The sequence below is a fragment of the Sapajus apella genome, unplaced genomic scaffold (genome assembly GCF_009761245.1).
Source record: "Sapajus apella isolate SASKATOON/1434 unplaced genomic scaffold, GSC_monkey_1.0 scaffold2, whole genome shotgun sequence".
Classification (NCBI taxonomy): Eukaryota; Metazoa; Chordata; class Mammalia; order Primates; family Cebidae; genus Sapajus; species Sapajus apella.
Genome location: NW_022436942.1, coordinates 52281808 through 52300630, shown reverse-complemented (window position 1 = coordinate 52300630; position 18823 = coordinate 52281808). Strand labels below are relative to the sequence as shown.

Genomic DNA, 18823 nt, shown 5'->3' with positions numbered 1-18823 from the left:
ATCTGTCTGAGCTTCCTTATCTGCAAATTGGGGAAAATATCTACCTTATAGGAAGGGAGTTTTGAGGATTAAGAGAGAAAGGTATATATAAAGCCTAACAATGAATGGGACGGAGATGCACTCTATACCCACCTGTTCTCCTATTCAAATTCTCTACACACTCAAAAGTAAAACAAATGTTCCCAGCTTCTCAACCTACACTGGACCTGTAGCTATATAGCAAACCCTTTCCATTAACAGTGCATAAAATTTTGCATTACAATACTCCACAAGTCAAATTCTCCACTTCAGCAAAATCTGAATCTCTTACATATTCCCGGCTTTTTATTTTCGTGCTTACAAATATCATCACACCACCACCAGTAGCATTTCCCAAAGTAGTTCACAAGGAAATTGGGGTGAGAGGAGTTGGGCGGGATTGGGTGGAATGAGAGCCTTTCAAGGCATTAAAGATAGTCATGGCATTTGGTTCAAAGTCTACTTTTTAAAAATTTTTTTTCTTCAAAAGAGAACAGTTTGAGACCATGCATCTGTGTATCTAGGGAGTAGATACAGCAGTTGGTGACAACTGGGAAACAGAGCTCAGCTAAACACTGCTACCACTCATGGTGGTTTAAAATTGCTTTATTCCTAAGACATATAGTTCATGTCCTTCGCCCACTTTTGAATGGGTTTGTTTTTTTTTTCTTGTAAATCTGCTTTAGTTCTTCGTAGATTCTGATGTCTTCAAAAGAAGACATATATGAGGCCAACAAACATATGAAAAAATGCTCATCATCACTGGTCATTAGAGAAATGCAAATCAAAATCACTTTGAGATACCATCTCACACCAGGTAGAATGGCGATCATTAAAAAATCTGGAGACAACAGATGCTGGAGAGGATGTGGAGAAATAGGAAGACTGGTGGGAGTGTAAATTAGTTCAACCACTGTGGAAGACAGTGTGGCAATTCCTCAAGGATCTAGAAATAGAAATTCCATTTGAGCCAGCAATCCCATTACTGGGTATATATCCAAAGTATAAATCATTCTATTATAAAGACACATGCACACGTATGTTCATTGCGGCACTGTTTATAATAGCAAAGACCTGGAACCAACCCAAATGCCCATCGATAGACTGGACAAGGAAAATGTGGCACATATACACCACGGAATACTATGCAGCCATAAAAAAACGATGAGTTTGTGTCCTTTGTAGGGACATGGATGAATCTGGAAACCATCATTCTCAGCTGACAAAGAACAGAAAGTCAAACACCACATCTTCTCACTCATAGGCAGGTGTTGAACAATAAGAACACATGGACACAAGGAGGGGAACATCACAGACTAGGGTCTGTTGTTGGGGACTAGGGGAGGAAGAGCTGGGCGTAGGAAGGTTGGGGAGGGATAACATGGGGAGAAATGCCAGATATAGGTGATGGGGGATGGAGGCAGCAAACCACATTGCCATCTATGTACCTATGCATCAATCCAGCATGATCCACACATGTACCCCGCAACCTAAAGTACAATAAAATATATATATATGACATATATTGTTCCACTGATACCCATATTGGACCACCAGTTAAACAGGAAATGCAGGGAATATTCTAAGTGAAAGCTAAACAGGGAATATTGTAAGTGAAAGATAATTAACAGAGAGATGAACATACCAAATAATAAGTCTGTTCTTTACAGATATATGTCACATTCATCTGCTCAAAATTCCTTTGTAGCAAAATAAAACATCTAAAACTATGCTAAAAAACGCAAGACAGTGACAATTATATCCAATGTGCCTTATCATTTATTGGGCATAAAAATTATCTACATTGTGTCTTTGCATAACGGAATTTCCAAACAGCACTTTAAAAGAGAAGTATTAACCACCTGAGTTTTTCCAAAGGCAAAAAAATGAAAGGTCAAGAGGCTTCTGGTTTCCAATCTGTATTTAAGGAGCTTAAAAGTCGCCATATCATCCTAACAAGTAAAAAGGCTGAACAAACTGAAAAATCAGCAAGTCTTCTTAGTTCTTAGAAAGTGGTATCACAGGTAAACTGATGCCTCCGAAATTGAAGCAGCAGACAGTTAGACACGCAGAAACACAACATACTAGAGCAGAAACTTTTTTTTTTTTTTTTTTGAGACAGCGTCTGGCTCTGTCACCCAAGCTGGAGTGCACTGGCACGATCAGGGCTCTCTGCAGCCTCAACCTCGACCTCCTAGGTTCAAGGGATCCTCCCACTCAGCCTCCTGACTACTGGCTGGGACTATAGGCATTCACCACCACACCCAGCTAGTTTTTGTATTTTTAGGAGAGACCAGGTTTCTCCGTGTTGTCCAGGCTGGTCTCGAACTCATGGGCTCAAACAATCCACCCAACCTGACCTCCCAAAGTGCTGGGATTACAAGCCTCAGCCGCTGTGCTTGGCCTGGAGCAGATACTTCCCCAAGAAAAATCCCCTTCCAGTAGGAGGAGGAGGAAAAGGAACCATTTTGAAACATGCCAGAGCACCAGGGTCTTCTGAACAAGGCCTGTCCTCAGGAGAAGCTATCTAACCAGAGCCTCACGGGACAACGGATTTTTACCACAGCCTAACTGGCCTGGGGGAAGAGCAATTTTCAGTTCTAGCACACTCAAGCCTTCCATGTGATGAACAGAAATATATAATTCCAACTGAGCCCAGTGACCCTCCCACCTAAGAGGAAATAAAACCTGGGAAACACCGTGAGGTTCACAGTCCAGAGGCACAGGCTCACTAAAAGACTGAGATCTACTCATAGGAAAAGAGAACACTTCTGTATTCACCAGACGGTTTCATCTTTCCCACTGCCCAGCAAAGCCGATGCACTGAGAACAGCAGGTTTTTGCAATAGACAAAGAGTTTAATAAACCCACAGGCAGCTAAGCAAGAGGACAGAAGCTTATTATTGCTTAAATCAGCCTCTCCAAAAATCCAGAGGCTATGATTCTTCAAGGATAACTTGGCAGGTAGCAGGGTAGGGAATAGGGAATGCTGACTGGTTGGGTTGAAATCACAAGGAATTGAAGTTTGTCTTCTTGCACTGAGTCAGTTCCTGGGTGGGGGCCAAAAGACCAGATGAGCCAGTTTATCAGTCTGGGTGGCACCAGCTGGTTGGTTCATCAGAATGCAGGCTCAGAAAAATACCTCAAACACCAATCTTAGGTTTTACAATAGTGATGTTATCTATAGGAGCAACTGGGAAGTTGAGGAATCTTGTGGCCTCTGGCTGCATGACTCCTGAGCCATATTTTCTAATCTTGTGGCTAATTTTTTAGTTTTACAAAGGTAGTCTCATCCCCAAGCAAAGAGGGGATTTGCCTCAGGAAGGGGCTGTTACCATCTTTGATTCAAAATTAAACTATAAAGTAAATTCCTCTCATATTTATCATATTGCTTGGCCTATCCCTAGGAATGAACAGGAGCAGCTTTGAGGTGAGAACTAACATGGAGATAGGTTAGATTTCTTTCACTGCCATAATTCTCCCATGTCAGATTTTTCTCCCTGCCATAATTTTTGCAAAAATGGTTTCACTTCCTCTCCTCTCACACATGTATCACTACATTACTAAAGGCCTACTTAAGAGCAGTTCCTTTTACCCCATATTCATGCCCAACTATCAAGAAAAAATTACAAGGCATACTATAAGGCAAAATAACATAGTTTGAAGAGACAGACCAAGCATCAGAAACAGACATGACAAGGATGTTGGAATTATCAGACTGGGAATTTAAAACAACAATGGTTAATTTGTTAAGGGCTCAAATAGATAGTCAGCATGCCAGGACACAAAGGCAATGTAACCAAAGAGAAATCGTAAGAAAAAAAAAATGTTAAGGATCAAAAACACTGTAACAGAAATGAAGAATGTCTTTGGTGGGCTTCTGAGTGGACTGGACAAAGCCAAGGAGAGAACATCTGAGCTTAAGGATGTATCAATAGAAACCTCCAAAGCTGATAAGCAAAGAGAACAATGACTGAAAAACAGATTATCCAAGAACTGTGGGACTACTACACAAGGTTTAACATATGTATAGTGGAAATATGAGATGGAGAAAAAGAGAGAAAGAAACAGAAGAAATATACAAAACAATACAGGCTGAGAATTGCCCCCAAATTCATGCCAGACGCCAAACCACAGATTCAGGAAGCTTAGAGAATACCATGCAGGATAAATGCCAACAAAAACTACACCTAGGCTATCATTTTCAAACTATGAAAAATAAAAGATTAAAAAAATATTCCTGAAAGAAACCAGAAGAAAAAGAGTACACTGGGATAGAGAAGCAAAGATAAAAATTATATCCACCTTCTCAGAAATCATAAAACCAAGAACAAAGTGGAGTGAAGTATTTAATGCTGAGAGGAAAAGAAAAAAACCACCAACTCGGAATTCTTGTGCCTTGTGAAACTATCCTTAAAAATTGATGGAGAAATAATGACTTTCTCAGACTAACAAAAATTAAGAGAGTTTGTTGGCAGTAGACCTGCCTTGCAAGAAATGTTTAAAAACGTTCTGTAGGGAAAAGGAAAATAATATTAGGTCAGAAATAAGAGCTACATAAAGAAGAAAAGAGCATCAAGAAAGAGTACGTGAAGGTAAAATAAAAAGGTTTATTTTTCTTTTTCTTAATTGATCTAAAAGATCAAAGTTTGTTCAAAATAATAATGGCCACAATGCATTTGGTTATGTATGCTTACGTGTACAGTAGTTCCTTATTATCCACGGGGGACTGGTTCCAGGAACCACTCCCCCACCACGGATACCAAAATCCATGAATGCTCAAGTCCCTTATATAAAATGGTACATTATTTGCTTATAATCTATATATATCATCCTATATACTTTAAATCATCTCTAGATTACTTATAATACCTAATACTATGCAAATAGTTGTTATACCGTACTGCTTGGAAAATAACAACAAGAGAAAAACGTCTGTACATGTGCCGTACAGATGCAACTATCCATCCTTTTTCAAATATTCTGATCCACAGTTGGTTGACTCCATGGAGGCACATATCTATGGGGATTGACTGTGTGTGTGTGTGTGTGTGTGTGTGTGTGTGTGTGTGTGTGTATGTGTGTATGTGTATATATATATATATATATATATATATACACATATACACACACATATATATACACACGCATATGTGTGTGTTTGTGTATATGCACACATATATATTATATATGCCTAAGTATAAGTGAAATGAGTGAGACAGGAGGGAGAAATTAGGAATATTTCATTATCATAAGGTAGTCACACTACCCATGAAGTGGTATCAAGTTATTTGAAATTGGTCTTGGATGAGTTATAAACATATATAGCAAACTTCTAGGGAAACCTCTAAAAAAAAAAGTTTAAAAAAACAAAAAAAGTATAGGGTGGGCATGGTGGCTCACACCTATAATCCCAGTGCTTTGGGAGGCCAAGATGGGAAGACTACTTGAGCCCATAAGTTTGAGACCAGCCTGGGCAACATAGTTGAAACCTCACCTCTACAAAAAAGAAGTATACTTGATATGTTAAAAAGGAGAAAAGGGAATAATATAAAATGATTTAATACTAAATATTAAACCACACAAGGCAAAAAAAATGTAGAAGATAAAAATAGAAACAAAAAACAAGGTCAACAAATAGAACACAATAACACATATGGTAGATATTTATCCAACTATATACCCAACTAACAATCACCTTAAATGCCAATGGTCTAAACACACTAATTAAAAATCAGGAATTGTCAAAGTAGATCAAAAAACAAAACCCAACTATATGTGGTCAACAAAAAGTCCACTTTAAATACAAAGACATACATAGATTTAAATGGCTAGAGAAAGATATACCCCACTAACAATAATCAAAAGAAAGTGGGAGTAGCTACAGTAATTTCAGACATAGCAGACTACAGAGCAAGAAAGGTTATCAACGATAGAGAGGGGCATTACATAATGATAAAAGGGTCAATATTCCAAGAATACATAATAATCCTTAATGTGTATGTGCCTAATAACAGAGCATTAAAATATGTGAGGTAAAACTGAGAAAACTGCAAAAAAAAAGAAGTGAATCCACTCCTACATTTGCAGACTTAGCATCCCTCAGAAATAGGCATATCTAGCAGACCAAAAATCAGGAAGGAAATAAACTCAAAACCAAGTAATTGGATATAATTGACATCTATAAACTATTTCATCAAACAACAGGAGATTACACATTATTCTCAAGCTCACATGGACTATTCACCATGACAGACCACATTTTAGGCCACAAAACACACTCTAATAAATTTAAAAGCATAGAAACCATATAAAATCTGCTGTTAGATCACAATGTACTTAAATTAGAAATTAATAACGGAAACACAGCTGGAACATTCCAAAGTACTTGGAAATAAAACAACACACTTCTAAATAACATATAGGTGAAAGAATTCTCAAGATAATTTTTTAAAATATTTTGAACTAAATAAAAATGGAAACACAACTTATCAAATTTTGTATCTTGGAGCCAAAGCAAAAGGAAATGTACAGCATTAGATACAAAAATTAGGAAAGAAGAAAGACCTAAGATCAACAACCTAAGTTTTCCACTTTAGAAACTAGAAAAAAAAAAAAAAAAGCAAATTAAATCCAAAATAAGCAAAAGCAAAGAAATTATAAAAATCAGAGCAGAAATCAATGAAAGTGAAAACAAGAAATCAATAGAAGAAAATCAATAAAGCAATTGTTTGCTCTTTTGAAAAGATAGATGAAATCAGTAAGCCTCCAGACAGGCTAACTAAGAAAAAAGGAGACAGGATACAAATTACTAATTTCAGAAATGAAAAAAGGAGCATCCCTACAGATCCCATAAACATTAAAAGGATAAATAAATTTTATAAACAACTTTATGCCCACAAATTTGATAACATACCTGAAAAGGACCGATTCATTGAAAAGTACAATCTGCCAATACACACAAAAATAAACAATCTGAGTTGGCCTACATCTATTTAAAAAATTGAATCAATATTTAATAAGCTTTAAAACAGAAAGCACCAAGCCCAGGTGGGTTCACTGATAAATTCCATCAAATATTTAAGGAAGAAATTGTAACAATTCTCTGCAATATCTTTCAGAAGCTAGAAGCAGTGAAAATACTTCCTAACTCATTCTATGAAGTCAGCATCACTCTAATACCAACATCAAAGACATTATAAGAAAAGAAAGCTATGGACCAATATCTCTCTTGAACATAAATGCAAAAATTCTCAAAAAAGTATTAGCAAATCAAATCTAAAAATGTACAAAAATAATTATATACCATGACCAAGTGGGATTTATCCCAATTATGCAAGGTTGGTTCAACATACAAAATCAATAAATCTAATATAATCAATCACATCAACAGACTAAATAAGAAAAATCACATGATCATATCATTTGACAAAACCCACCACCTATTCATAATAAAAACTTTCATCAAACTAGGAATGGAAGGGAATTTCCTCAACTTGATAAAGAACATATTTTTTAAAACCCTACAGCTAACATCATACTTAATAGTGAGAAAGTCAGCCAGGCACGGTGACCCACACCTCTAATTTCAGCACTTTGGGAGGCTGAGGCAAGAAGATCACTAGAGCCTAGGAGTTCAAGACCAGCTGGGCAACATGGAAAAACCCCATCTCTATAAAAAATACAAAAATTAGCCAGGCATGGTGGTGCACACCTGTATTTCAAGCTACTTGGAAGACTGAAGTGGGAGGATCACTTCAGCCCATGAGGTCAAGGCTGCACAGTGAGCCGTGTTCACACCACTGCACTCCAGCCTGGGTGACAGAGCCAGACAGTGTCTCAAAAAAAAAAAAAAAAAAAAAGTCATGAGAAAATTGAAGCTTTCTCACTGAGACCAGGAACCAGGCAAGGATGTCTGTTATTACTACTGTTTTTCAAGATCAAACTAGAAGTCATAACTAATGCAATAAGCAAGAAAAAGAAACAAAAGGTATGTAGATTAAGGGGGAAGACATAAAACTGTCATTTTCACAGGTGACATGATTGTCTATGCAGAAAATTGCAAAAGAATAAACAAAAAAATTCCTGGAACTAATAAGCAATTATAACAAGATTCAGAGTAAAAGTGTAATATATAAAAGTCAATCACTTCCCCATATACCAGCAATGAACAAGTGAAATTTAAAACTGAAAACTCATTACCATTTACATTAGCATCCCCCCGCAAAGATAAAAATGCTTAGGTATAAATCTAACAAAATATGTACAAGATCCATATGAGGAAAACAATAAAACTGGTGAAAGAAACCAAAGAAGGTTTGAATAAATAGATATCACATGTTCATGGACTCAATGCTGTCAAAATGTCAGCTATTCTCAACATTATAGATTCAGTGCAATCCCAATCAAAATCCCAGCACATTATTTTGTGGATAATGGCAAACTGATTCTAAAGTTTATATAGAGAGGCAAAAGACCCAGAACAGCCAACTCAATGTTAAAGGACAAAGTTTAAGGACTGCCACTACCTGACTTTAAGGCTTAATGTACAGCTACAGTCATCAAGACAGTGTGATATTGATAGAAGACTAGACAGATAAATGGAATACAACAGAGAACCCAAAAGTAGACTCACATAAACAGAGTTAAGTGAGCTTTGACAATGGAGCAAAGGAAATACAATGGGGCAAAGTCAGTTCTTTCAACAAATGGTGCTGGAACAACTGAACATCCACATGCAAAAAAACAAAAAGAATCCAGGCACAGACGTTAGATCTGTCATAAAAATTACCTCAAAATAGATCAAAGGCCAGGCATAGTGACTCACACCTGTCTGTGAGGCTGATGCAGGTGGATCACTGGAGGTCAGGAGTTTGAGACCAGACTGGCCCACATGGTGAAACCTGTCTCTACTAAAAATACAGAATTTAGCCAGTGTGGTGGTTCGCACCTGTGTTCCCAGCTACTAGGGAGGCTGAAGCAGAAGAATTGCTTAAACCCCAGTAGGCAGAGGCTGCAGTGAGCCAAGATCATGCCACTGCACTCCAGCCTGAGCAACAGAGCAAGACTCTCTAAAAGAATAAAAAATAAAAAAAAGATCACAGACCGAAATGTAAAACATAAAACTTTAAAACTCCTAGAAGGTAACATAGGAGAAAATCTAGGTTATTATGGGTATGGTGATGACTTTTTAGATACAACACCAAAGGCATATATATCCATGAAAGAAATAATTAATAAGCTGGACTTCATTAAAATTAAAAAGTGTGCTCTGTGAAAGACACTGTCAAGAGAATGGGAAGACAAGTTAGACTAGAAAAAAAAATCTGCAAAAGACACATATGATAAAGGGTTGTTACCAAAAATAGACAAAGAACTCTTAAAATTCAACAAGAAAATGAATAATTTGATCAAAAAATGGGCCAAAGACCTGTACAGATATCTCACCAAAAAAGACATACAGATGGCAAGTAAGTATTTAAAAAAATGTTGAACATCATATATCACTAAGGAAATATAAATTAAAACACAATGAGATACGATTACACACCTATTAGATAGTCACAATCCAAAACTCTGATAACACCAAATGCCGGTAAGGTGTGATGCAACAGGAACTCTCATTCATTGCTGGTAGGAACACAAAATAGTATAGCCACTTTGGAAGACAGTTTGGTAACGCCTCACAAAACTAAACATATTCTTAAAATATGACCCAGCAATCATGCTCCTTGGTATTTACCTAAATGAACTGAAAATGTATGTCCACACTGGAGCTTGCACACAGATGTTTATAACAGCTTTATTCATAATTGCCAAAATGTGGAGCATTCAAGATATCCTTCAATAGATGAATGGATAAATAAACGGTGATATCCAGACAATAGGATATTAGTCAGCACTACAAGGAAATGAGCTACTAAGTCATAAAAAAAAAAAAAAAAAAAAACATGGGAGAAACGTCAGTGCATATTACCAAGTAAAAGAAGTCAATCTGCAAAGGCTACACACTACGTGATCCAACTATATAATAGTCTAGAATGGCAAAACTATGGTAATAGTAAAACAATCAGCAGTTTCCAGGGGTTGCCCAGAAGGAGGGATGAATAGTGAAGAGCACAGAGAACTGTTAGGGCCGTGAAAATACTCTGTATGATACTATAAATGTGGATACATGTGGTTAGATACTTGTCCCAACCCAGAGAATGTGCAATATCAAGAATGAACCCTAAGGTAAACTATGGACTTTGGATAATAATGATGTGTCAATATAATTTCATCAATGATAACAAATGTCACACATCTGGGAGCTATGTAGTGGGGGGAGCTGTGCATCTGTAGGGGAAGAAAGTACATAGCAACTCTTCATACTTTCTACTCAATATTGCTGGGAAATTAAAACTGCTCCAAAAAATAAAGTGTATTAATAAAAAAATAAATAAACTTTGTAAGACCATCTTCAAAAATTAGCTCATTTAAGTAATTTTTTTCCTTCTTCTTTTTTTTTTTTTTTTTTTGAGACAGAGTCTTGCTCTGTTGCTCTCGGCTCACTGCAACCTCCGCCTCCCAGGTTCAGGTGATTCTCATGCCTCAGCCTCCTGAGTAGTTTGGATTACAGGCATCTGCCACCATGCCTAGCTAATTTTTGTATTTCACCATGTTGGCCAAGCTGGTCCCAAAGTCCTGACCTCAAGTGATCTGCCTGCCTTGGCCTCCCAACGTGCTGGGATTACAAGTGAGAGCCACTGCACCCAGCCTCAATAATTTTTTTCTACTTCAGATTACTTCTTTATCATAGACCAAAGAAAATGGAGAGGAGAAAAAGGATTTAAGAAACTCCCAAGAGGCTGGTGGAAGTATGTTACAGCTACAGAGATTACAAGTAAAAAGAATTTGGAAAAAATCTGTTTATACTACCAATTCACATATACTTCCATTAAATATAGGTGTAAACATTTGTCATTAATGTTAAAGATGAAAAAAATACTTTGTAAATTTTATTTATTTATTTTTGTAGATATGGGATCTTGCTATGTTACCCAGGCTGGTCTCGAACTCCTAGGCTCGAGCAATCCTCTTCCCTTAGCCTCCCAAAAATATCTTTTTGACAAAAAATTCTAACACTAAATTTCACCCAACTGGTTTCTTACCTTCTCTATGGTAGAGGCCCACTGTCTCAATTCTTTCATATTTCTCATCACAAGCAGGTTCCTCTATAATAAATGACTGTTCAGAACTCCTAACATTGGTATTTGTTTAGCAATGTTCTTGGCCTCCCAAAGTGCTGGGATTACAAGTGTGAGCCACTGCACCCAGCCTCAATAATTTTGTGCTGGGATACAAGTGTGAGCCACTTGTAATGGCTCACACTTGTGATGTGAAGTACTCTTGTGACAAATAACTACTGTTATGTACATATCATTTTCAGATAATTAAAAATAAAACCAATATGCTTCTCTTTGCTGATGAAGTCAGGGAGGTAGAAAGGGCAAAGCAAGAACTCCTACTCTTACCCTGTGAGTAATTAAAATAGAAATCGAAGGCATGAACTTCTTGGGTCCTCAGTTTTCTCCTCTCTAAAAAGAAAGAATTGTTTAATAAAACTCAAGCAAGGTCACAATCATCAATGGCAGCTAAAACCACTTAGTGAAAGAATTTTTTAAAATAAGAAAAGGATACTGGATGATGTCTCAACTCCTAAACAACTGATGTTTGACGGGAGTGGGGCCCTCAGTCACACCTAAAACTATCTGTGACAGACCCTGTTCTTTTGGCTGACACAAATCTCACTCCCAACCTCCTTCTCCTCCTGTCCTGTCTTAATCATGAAGTCTAGAAGAACATTCATTTTGCAGCCTCCCTTGCAGCAAGGAGTGGCCATGAGACAATTCTGGCCAATGATTCAGAAGAGGAATTGTGTTGGGGATTTCCAGAAAGACTACCGCTTTTCCAGAGAAAAGTGACAAACGCAGCAGGGGAAGCCCCTTTCCTGACTCCTCCAGCCTTACAGAGGCACTGTTGGTAGCTGTGACTGTCTTGCTAGCAGGAGGCAAAGGAAGGCCGGGAATGCAGAGACACTTGCTTGGATGCCTTTGAGCCAATGAATCAATGCCAGAAGCAGCTGACCTCCAGAGTTCTTGTTATAGGATTAAAATAAATCTCTGCTTATTTGCCATTATCATTTTGGTTTGCTTGTTTACTTGTTGTCAAGCACATTCCTAACTGAAACACTGTTCACCAGATTCCCTGGGATTAGACAATGCAACATCTTTCTGTAACTAAGAATGCAAAGCTCCTTCACTGGAAAATACTCATGTGAAAGTTTAGAGGAAAAGGACAGGGAGTGAAATAAACTGCTTTATTCTCCTACCCACAGAATCCATTTATTTCATGGAGCTGTAAAATCAGCCCTTTGCCCAATAAATATAACAATAAAGCTAAGATTTCAGAGTAATATCATGCTCCAGATACTCTTCTAAATATTAACTAGTTTAATCCTCTTAACAACTCTACCAAGTATGTGCCCCTATTATTAATCCCACCTTTATACATTAAAAAATTGAGAAAAAGGGCAGTCAGTGCTAAAAAAGCAGAACAGAGGAACTATGAGAGGGTGAGTGTATAGGGCACTATTAAGAGTCTAGGAGGCTGGGCACAGTGGCTCATGCCTGTAATCTCAGCACTTTGGGAGGCCAAAGTGGGCAGATCACCTGAGGTCAGGAGTTCAAGAGCAGTTTGGCCAACATGGTGAAACCTCGATTCAACTAAAAATACAAAAATTAGCTGGGCGTGGTGGCTCACGCCCATAATCCAAACTACTCAGGAGGCTGAGGCACAAGAATCACTTGAACCCAGGAGGTGGAGTTTGCAGTGAGCCAAGATGATGCCACTGCACTCCAACCTGGGGGACAGAGTGAGACTCTGTCTCAAAAAACAAAAACAAGAGTCTAAGAGGTTACAAAAGGTCTCTACGAGGTCCTCTGGGGTGAGGCTTGAATGAAGAACCAGCCACACAGAGATCTAGGGTCAGAGTGTTCCAGAGACAGGGAACAGCAAGTACAGAACTAAGATGGGATGAACTTGGCAGGACGAACCTTGAGGGCTCAAGGAACAGAAAGAAATAAAATGTAGCTGATAAAGAGGGAGGGGAGACTAGTAAGAGAGGAGGTAAAGAGGCAAGAGTGGGAGCTAATTTATGATGAGGGGTCTGGATTTTATTACAAGTACAATGAAAAACCCCCTAGAGTTTTCAAGCTGGAGAATAACATGATCTGATTTACATTTTTCAAAGATCCCTCTGCTTGCTGTGTGAGAAATCAACTGTAGGAAGCAAGAATGGAATCAGAGAAATAAGGAGGGAGAAGACAGAAGCCAAGCAGCAGTTGAGCAATTCAAGCTTCCTTCTGCCATTTGTTAACATGGTAATATCAGCCCAAAGCAACTGGTTTGTTTCCTTTTTGCTTCTTTCCCTGTGTTTACTTGTCCTGCTGATGGAGTCACTTGCTCTAGGTTACGGTAAGACCCAGAGAAGAGTTGAGGGCCCCCTTCAGATTCCTTTGGCTTTTTATTTCAACCTCTAACATACCCAGAGGAACACGTACAACACAATATGAATGGCAAGTAAAGAAAAAAATAAGGCAGGGGGCAGTCAACCAATGATCATCTTCAGCTGTGGCTCAGTAAAGCTCAAAATGTTCACAGCCATTCTCTCTATAAACAATTTATAGCTCAAAACCAAAGGGTTTAAATAATACTCAGTGGCCTTGGACTTCACTAACAATACCTATCTCTTACTGAAAAGATAATACTAACTAGATAATCTAAGCGTGCTGAGGAGGACTGTCTGAAAACATCACCACTAATCGCTTTTCCTATCCCTGTCTGTGCAGCCCAACTATCCCATCAAGAAGGGGAGTTTACTTCCCTCCCTTTGAATTTGGGCTGGTCTTGTGACTCATTTTGACCAACAGGATGTGATGAAAGTGATGTGCCAGTTCTAGATCTAGGCTTCAAGAGAAATAGAAGCTGGCCCGGCCTGTAATCCCAGCACTTTGGGAGGTTAGGGAGGGTGGATGACCTGAGGTCAGAAGTTCAAGATCAGCCTGGCCAACATGGTGAAACCTGTCTCTACTAAAAATAGTAGTGTGGTGGTTCGCACCTGTGTTCCCAGCTACTAGGGAGGCTGAAGCAGGAGAATCGCTTGAACCCAGGAGGCAAAGGTTGCAGTGAGTCGAGATTGCACCACTGCACTGGGCGACAGCAAGACCCCATCTCAAAAAAGAAAAGAAAAAGACAAAAAAAGTAGAAGCTTCCTTATTCTTGCACTTGGAAGAGAGCCACCATGCTGTAAGGTGACTGATCTCGATACCAAAGGAAATGAGACATTATGGGGGAAAACTAAGGAACTCTAGTCTACAGACAATAGGAAACATGAGAGTAAAGGTTTCTTGGATGTTATAGTCCAGCCAAGCTCTGAAACTGAAAACATCTGCTGCATTAGTGATGCTAGTGGACACCACCACATGGAACAGAAAAACCACTCAGCTGAACCCAGCCAACACACCAAACTGTGAGAAATAATCAATTGTTATTTTAAGTCACTAAGTTTTGGAACATTCATGTGGAATTTCAACAGGTCAATACAAAAAGCAGGATATTCCAGATAGAAATATGAACAGGAACAAAGACAAAGAAATGGTATAGTACAGAATATTTTTCAAGAAAGGCAAGTTCTCCAGTAACTGCCACCAATCATGATCCAGCTATTCTAGTTAAAATGAATCACTTCTGGAAAGCAGTATGGTGATTACTCAAAGAGCTAAAAGCAGAACTACCATTCAATCCAGCAATTCCATTACTGGATATACATCCAGACGAATATAAATCATCCTACCATAAAGACACACACACATGAATGTTCACTGAAGCACTATTCACAACAGCAAAGACATGGAATCAACTTAAATGCCCATCAATGACAAATTGTATAAAGAAAATATGATACATATATAACATGGAATACTACACAGCCATAAAAAGAATAAGATCATGCCTTTTGTGGAAACATGGATAGAGCTGGAGACTATTACCCTTAGCAAACTCATACAGAAACAGAAAACCAAATACTGCATGTTCTCACTTTTAAGTGAGAGCTAAATGATAAGAACGTACGAATACAAAGAAGGCAAGAACAGACACTGGGGTCTACTTAAAAGGAGAGGATGGGAGGATGAAGAGGAGCAGAAAAGATAACTATTGGGTACTGGGCTTAATACCTGTGTGATGAAATAATCTGTACAACAAATCTCTGTGACACGTGTTTACTTTACCTATGTAACAAACCTCACATGTACCCCCAAACCTATAATAAAAGTTAAAAATAAAGAAAAAAATGAATCACTTCCTGTACAAGCCCTATTACAATCCTTAACATATTCACAAAATGGTTTGCAGGACTCAAAGTTGTAAAATAAGGACCCCTGATGTCAGAGAGCTGAAGCAGATGATCTATGAATATTTTATGTACTTTTTTGCTTCTCTTTCACTCTGCCTTGCAGGCAACCAGCAGTATCATCTATTCTCCACTTTACTACATCTTATCCTTGTGCTATGGTCTGAATGTTTATGTCCCCTCAAACTTCATATGTTGAAACCTAATCACCAATGCAATAGGAGATTATTAGGTCATGAAGGCAGAGCCTTCATGAATGAAATTGGTACCCCAAGCCAGCTGCCTCGCAGAGGGTTAAACGGACACATCCATCTCTCTCCGCGCCTGATAACTACGTCATCATCCAAGCTTGTTATGTGGCCTCGCCGCACGGCTTCCCCGCACCTGCCTCCACATACCAGACCCAAGCCCACATTCAGCACTAAATTATGCATTCAACCCCCAGCCCGCAGTTGAAAAACCCTGCAGAAAAATTTTTTAAAGAAGCCCCATCAGACCCTGCCCAGTAGCAGTCTGCCCTGTAGGCCCCCGGCAGGCCCACTTACCCAAGGTCCCGCCCGCCTATCCATAACAACTAGCTCCAAGTATTTCCTGCTTTTTAACACCCAATAAGATTGCCTTCACTTTGTTTCCCCAGTAGCCAATCAAGGCCCACTTACCCAAGGTCCCGCCCACCTACCCATAACAACTAGCTCCAGGTATTTCCTATTTCTTAACACCCAATAAGATTGCCTTCACTTTGTTTCCCCAATAGCCAATCAAGGCCCACTTACCCAAGGACCCGCCTGTCTACCCATAACAACTAGCTCCAGGTATTTCCTGCTTCTTAACGGCCAGTAAGATTGCCCTCACTTTGTTTCCCCAATAGCCAATCAATTGCCTTTCCTCCCCATAAAACCCCAGGCCCTGAACAGCCAGGCGTGACTTATTTGGCCCCTTCCTGGACCACAGAACCTCGCCCGGGAGCTGAATAAATTAGCTTCTCATTTTCTTATACTTGCCTCAGTTTCCTCATTTTACCTTGGCAATATACCTTACAGGTACCCCTATAAAGGAAGCCCCAGAGAGCTATCTTGACCCTTTTACCATGGGAAGACACGACAACAAGGTACCGTCTATGAAACAGAAAATGGACTCTCACCAGATAACTAATCTGCTGGTGCCTTGATTTTGGACTTACCAGTTTCTAGAACTGTGGGAAATAAGTTTCTATTGGTATAAGCTGCCTAGTTTACACTATTTTGTTATAGCAGCCCAAAAGCACACCCTGTTTCAAGATTCTGCATTCATTTACTCATTCATACATTCAATGAGTAAATTTTGTTGGGCACCAGTGATGCCAGGCACTACTCTAGGTGCTCAGGATACAATAATTAATAAGGCACACAGTGCCCCTGCCTTCATGGAGATAAACTGTGTTGATGAACAGGAAGTAGATAGGGTAGTCAGAGAAGGCTGGAGAAGAGCACGGTTTACCAGAGATCTGATGGAAGTGGGAAAGCCAACTATGGGAATATCTGAAAAAAGGGCATTCCAGGCAGAGGAATGAGCAACTGGCAAAGATCCTCAAATGCCTACACACCCATGGGAGAAGGCCAGTGAGTGAGGAAAAGGGAGGTAGCAAAGGGGATCCAAGAGGATGCAGATCCCAGAGGAACTTGTAATGGTCAACACTGGATTTTATGTTTTCAGAGTGATGGAAAGTCTCTCCTTACAGCCTTTCCCAGTCTTTCACTAAGCCTCTATTAATTACTTCTCCTTCTTGTGCTCTCATTACCTGTACTTCTATTTACCAGTTAGTCTATATTCCATGGATTTCTGTTCATCTCTTGTGTATCAGTTCTATGTCCTCAACTATACCTCAAGGGCAAGAATCAGTCATATTCTCCTCTGTATTCCCAGGGCCTGGCACCTAAGAGACGCTCAATAAATCTTTTTGGAAGATGATAATGATGATGTAATCTCTTAGAATTTTTTCTAGCTGTAAGATCTATGATCCCTTTGAACTCTTTCGACAAACTAATTTGCACAAGGACTCAGAGGACTGACACCTTTCTAGATATGTTGAGATTATATTCATGCCACTTTTAGAGTCTCCATCCATCGAATGACTAGAATGAATTACATCAGAGTTTTTGTTTAAATGAAGGCTGTGCCACTTGGAATGGGAGTCCCTTACATGGAACTACTTGCTAATATTTGCACTTTAAGCCACCTGAACCTCAGGAAAGTAATAAATTGCTATTAAATAAATGCTATTCTGATGTGATCCCATCACTAGCCATTAATGATGGCCTCAAATTCTTTGTTTCTTCTCCCATTGAAAAGTGAAGGAAGGATACTGCTACTCCCCTCCCCGACCCCTTCCCAACTCTGAGTCTGGGTTGGACTTAGTGACTTACTTGACCAATAACAGGCAGGAGAACTGGTGTTCTGGGACTTATGAGGCTATGTCATAAGAAACCTTGAGCCTTGAAGCTTCCATCCTCACGTTTTGGGAAGCCCAGCTCCCATGCTGTAAGAAACCTAAGCCACATGGAGAGACCAGAGTGTGCCAGTGTCAGTGCTCAGGCATGCTGGGCCCCAGCTAAGCCCCCTGCCCAGAGTCATGCATCCCAGTGGAGGCACCAGGCATCTGAGTCTGAGATCTCAAAAGTAGATCCTCTAGCCCCAGATTCCTCACCTCACACCATGTGGATCACAAACAAACTGCCCAGCTGAGACGTTTCTTAACTCCTAACCCACAAAATCATGACCAAAATAAAATGGTTACTTTAAGGTAACAAGTCTTGGAGTAGTTTGTTATGCAGCAGTAGATTAAAAAAAAAAATACAGAAAGAGAATCATATCACTACCGATCCACAACTCACAAAAGTGCCTTCCTCTCAATCATTTATAAAATTGACAGACGGCCACAGTCTGAGTTTTGCGCAAGGTTCAATGACTGCTCTCCCCAGATATTTGGTCCATGGGGCATGACACAGACAGATTAGGTGACTTTGAATGAGTTTCCTGAATCAATCACACTAATAGAATCTCAGGCCAATGAAAGTCATCTGATATGTAACCAAGGTAAAAGCTACAGCATCCATTTGGATTGTACAAGTCACAGAATTCGGCTATTGGCCAAATTATACATGTTTTTTTCACTCAGTCACCCTGCTGGCAAGAAGAAAATGTATTACACTACTTAAAAACATGGGTAGGAATTAAAACAGAAATGAAATGTACAATTCTATCATAAAGTTAAAAAGATCCAGCTACTAAACAATGATCACCTGCAATACTAAGAATTCCTGAAATGATTTTCAGTCAGATGCTGCCAGAATGGAAAACACTCAATTGCAAATAGTC

The 18823-nt window shown here is 39.1% G+C and overlaps 1 protein-coding gene across 9 annotated transcripts in view; it reads right to left on the bottom strand.

Annotated features, from left to right (window-relative positions):
• CRADD (CASP2 and RIPK1 domain containing adaptor with death domain) overlaps positions 1 to 18823 on the bottom strand; it is a 194701-nt gene that overhangs the window by 144810 nt on the left and 31068 nt on the right. The gene's annotated exons all lie outside the window — the stretch shown is intronic.